This window comes from Bombus terrestris, chromosome 18, assembly GCF_910591885.1.
Source record: "Bombus terrestris chromosome 18, iyBomTerr1.2, whole genome shotgun sequence".
Taxonomy (NCBI): domain Eukaryota; kingdom Metazoa; phylum Arthropoda; class Insecta; order Hymenoptera; family Apidae; genus Bombus; species Bombus terrestris.
Genome location: NC_063286.1, coordinates 3,104,948 through 3,109,463, shown reverse-complemented (window position 1 = coordinate 3,109,463; position 4,516 = coordinate 3,104,948). Strand labels below are relative to the sequence as shown.

Below are 4,516 nucleotides of genomic sequence, written 5' to 3'. Positions count from 1 at the left end.
ACAAGCTGGCCGCATCTCCCACCGCCCCCGTCCCCCGCGCTGACCCTTCGCCCTTGGTCCGCGGGCAAACGAGCTCTCGCGGTGTTAACGTGCACATGTTCGGTGCTTTCACAATAATTCTCTACCCCCGTAGCTCTCGCAATTCGGACACAATAAAAACTGCAGCGAGACAGTTTGGCGGGCAAGTGTGATGAAAGGGCTTTCGCGAAAATTTTTTTCCCCAACGCACTACGGCCACTCTGCCTATTTTTCTTCTTTTTGCCTGCCTTTTTTAGTGACTGTTTTTCTCGATATGTACTTTGTTTTTTTTCCCCTGTGGCTTTTCGTTTTTTGTTTTAATCGCTTCGAAGTACTTGAAAGCAGACGTGCTTGACACGCGCAGATACGCGGCCCGGATGATGGACGACGCTGGAACCGTGTCGATGACGAGCTGACGGACGTTTCTCAGCTGTCCTGGCTGCTGCTGGTTAAAATCGCCATTTTTCTAATCGTCTTCTGCAGATTTGATAGATATGGATTGGTAAAATATGGCAGCAATGAAATTACTATTTTGAAATATTCTTTATTCAAAAAATTACATTACGTTTCTTATTCCGATATTACGTGATTTATTATATCATTAACAAGCATTATTTTACAATTACACGTATAACATACTATTAGGTTGTCCGGAAAGTTTCTTTAGTTTTATGAGGAAACAATAGACGCACGTTTTTTGGTTTTATTGAGATATGTATAATTTTATGTGCTAGACTAGGTTAGCTGCGTAGTAGTGTTACTTGTATGTGAATATCAGTGTGTGGAAGTATATGCGTGCGCGGCGTCTCAAAAACAAAGGAATGTAAACTGTACAGTCGGTTAACAGTCGGCTATGAAAGAAATTGCTGAGACGCGTGCAAGTGTGTATCGATAAATATCTTTGGAATCGCTTATCAAATAAGTATATAACTATTCTAATATGAATTCTAAATGTAAATTTAGTATCGCTATACCATTATTTCAGCTATTAAGATCCAAAATTCTCAACAAGTTTACTTTGTCGAATTACGTACGATCGATTTTGTTCTGTTGGGACAAACACGTCTGTACGAAGGTGCACTGTTGCAAAATCCATGTAAAACCTAAAACCTGTACATATTTTAACCTATTCTCAATCCCACAGATACATAAAAAATACGTTAGAAACTGGTGAAAAAAGCGAACATATCCCAAGATGGACGACAAGATCGCACGCCATATCCCCGAGCGACGAATGACACATCCCCTGAAAGGCATGCTCTTCCAATCCGTTGTAGCGACCCCTTAAACCGAACTGAATTGAACGGAACACCACCCCTACCGGAGCTACAACAGCCCGAGCGCAGAGACCTACTCGTATTATCCACAGTGACAGGATGGCGGAGTTATTAATGGCCGCGACAGTGACAAATGACGAACTGTCGGCGCAAGCAAGACTGATATGGCGGGCTTCATTCCTCTCTTCTCTCCTTCGGCCTGTCTCCTTTCTCTCTCTCCCCAACAGCCTCTCCGTTATATTCCCTCGTGGTTCCCGTCTCCGTTCATCCCCTCGTCCTCGACTCGACCTTCTCTCCCGTGTTTCTCTACCACCCTGACCAAGCCTCTCTCGTCCAAGCTTCGTGTCCAAACATGGGACAAACACGATACACCCAAGCCGTTTCTTCGAGTGATATCAATGATCGAGGAATCTTCCACGGGGACTCTCCCCTCGCGATCATTGATATTAGGAGTTAGTGAAGCGTAGGGCTTGCGCGGGATTATAGGAATTCGAGGAACCGTTTGCTGATGTCTGGAAGGTTCCCTCTGTCGTTTGTTCCATCAACGAGGAATTTCTTCTGATTCAAACGACGTTCGAGGGACGTTCCACCCTACCGATTCGTTCTATTGGTCTATTGGATCGTTAACGCGTTTGGATACGAAAATTACGTACGTCTTCGTGCGTGTTTCGTGCTCCGCCACTGGCCCGTTAAAAATGCCATGACATTCTTTCACGTACGTAGCCGCGTACGCGACGCCAAGTGGAATGCTGGTGCTGCGATAAACCGACAGAGGCGCGTGGTGGACAGTCATTTTTCTGGTTTACCTCTGGAAACATGTGCCGTGCTCGTTTATAATCCGAAACTAGAGTGGCGATCAAAGCCGATTCCAAAAAGTGGCTGGAAGAACAGGGGGAAAGAGCGGAGCGTGAACGAGCGTTCAACCGGCTACGAAATAAAACCGCGTTGTGTACAAAATCAAAATAAACATATTTACGAATTATCCATGGCAATAACTCACGCGCGGTTTGAATAGACGGCAGGGGGTCTCTTCTTTCTCGAACCCGTCTTCTCCCAACGTCTCACCCCTCCGGCCGCTTAGCCTTCGAAACTCCTTCAGCCTCCTCTTCCTATCATTCGGTCGCTGCTTTGTATTCCACGTTGCTTGCTCGCTGCTCCCCTTTCCACCACCCTCCTAGTCGTCTCAAGCTTCACGATTCTCTCAGCCCCTTCTGTCGATCTTATACTCCTACTACCTTCCCCCCTTTGCGACCCCCTTTACCCTCTGGTGGATTCTTCTCACCGAAAACCCTCTTCTCTTATCCTCCTCCACTTTCTTCTTCTTCTTCTTCGCCTTTCTCGTCGTTGTCGTCGTCGTCCTCGACTTCTTCCCGAGGCTTCATTCTAAGGCAACTTGATCCACCCCTTTCCACCCCCCGGCCGAGCCATACCAACTTCTTTGATCCCCGCCGACCGCTCAACTTCGAAGGATCACCGGCAAGATTTTCGAAAGAATTCATAACTTTGCCCGGCGACTTAGCCGAGAAGAGATTCGCTGGCTCCGGGGACGTCCACCGGGTTATGTCGCTCCGGGGGGCTTGCACGACCCGCGTGGGACCTGGAATAACGTTCCGCGATTTCCGGAATGCGGAATTCGTCCGCTGAAACCGGCAATGTACGAAGGAGCAAAAGTTAGGGCGATGCCTCGCGATAGTAGCCCGGCAGAAATTGCCATTTCCTGTTCGAGACTTACACCGAGATCCTGCTTTCAAGACAGTGGAATTAATTGGAATTTTTATATACGCTTTATCCTCTGAAATACTCCATTTCTCTTAGTAATATCATTCTATGCTCATTCGAATCAAACAAATTTATAAAAATCCTTCTTGAATTCTCAACATCATTCTCAGTAGCAGAAATTGTGAATTTGTTGGAATTGAAAGGGCAGAGACTAATACTATCTGGTTAGTTAGTATTTGTCATTACCAGCTAATGGTAAAATCCGCAATCACTTAGTTGCCAAGCCAATATAAACAATAAAAGATGAACCGTTCAATCGAAAGAACATAATCTTAGATCTTGATAACTTTTGCATAACTAAACTAATATTATTTATTGAAGTGATCACCGCTTCTAAGAAAACTCTCATTTTAGTTTTCTCAAGCACTGAAGCCATCGACAGCATATAAACAATAAACTGGGACGAAGGCAGCGTCGAGAAACGTTAAGTTGGTATGACAGCTAGTTCTTACAAGTTAAGTTGGTACGACTCTGTTAACGACGCTCTTTTGTCTTAGGAGTCGACCACGTGTTAATTATCTCAGTGTATCCGGTGTGTTCAGACGTTTTGTACGAGGTGGTGAAATATAGAAAGCAAAATTAAATCTGTGTGAATTTATTAAATATCAACCCTAAACCTATATTTAATAACAGGCACACCATAGACATTAATCAGGCGACGATGGCTTTGGGGTGTACATCTAATAACCTCAACATTATTGAAACTGTATGATGTACGAGATACCTCGGCTGAAAAATGCTCTCCATAATAAACCAAATATAAAAATTCTAGTTAATTTCATATTAACACGTTGACTGCCACGACAACCGTATCGGGTGTCAACAAAGTTTCTGGTCGGGCCGCGTAACCTATACTCGGGTGTCGCTTATCTGATTACTTGCGAAGGATCGTCGTAGATATTTGAAAAGATATTCCATAATAATAAAACTGTTGAATTGTTATAAAAGTAATACGAAGATGGTTTATTAAAAAATTATTTAGAATTCCCAACACTTTTAAGTGTTTTATTTGAAATTTACTTCCAGTGAATTTCTTTCTTTCTTTATGTATTTAAATTGTCTTATTTTCTAGTTAAAATGCAAGCAATCTGCATACAGTATGTTTTCTGATATTCCAGTGTTGATAAAATACAGTGCAAAATTCAGATTGTTTAACAGGGTACTTTCAGAAAACCCTAATAATCGTCTAAATATTCTAATATTTATATTCTTGCTTGTCGCAATTTTGTAAACTGTCAAAGCGTTTATAACAGAAATTCTCAGAAGAGTCGAATGCCAAGTTTTCATTTGATTCCTGTTCCAATTGCGGTGGCATAAGAAACCATTTGGTCGGAACAATCTATACTCGACAACAGCTAGTGCTTTTAACGTTGCGAACAAACGAAACGAGAGATGATTCTTGAGACCAGCGCTCGAGCGACTCGTGTTACTAAAATATCGAC

The 4,516-nt window shown here is 43.2% G+C and overlaps 1 long non-coding RNA gene across 1 annotated transcript; it reads right to left on the bottom strand.

Moving 5' to 3' along the window:
- Positions 1 to 542: 542 nt before the first annotated feature.
- Positions 543 to 4,025, bottom strand: LOC125386893. Its single transcript, XR_007227449.1, has 2 exons — positions 2,296 to 4,025; positions 543 to 2,222 (listed from the first exon to the last, which is right to left on the bottom strand). It is a non-coding gene; the product is annotated as an uncharacterized LOC125386893 (long non-coding RNA).
- Positions 4,026 to 4,516: the final 491 nt, after the last annotated feature.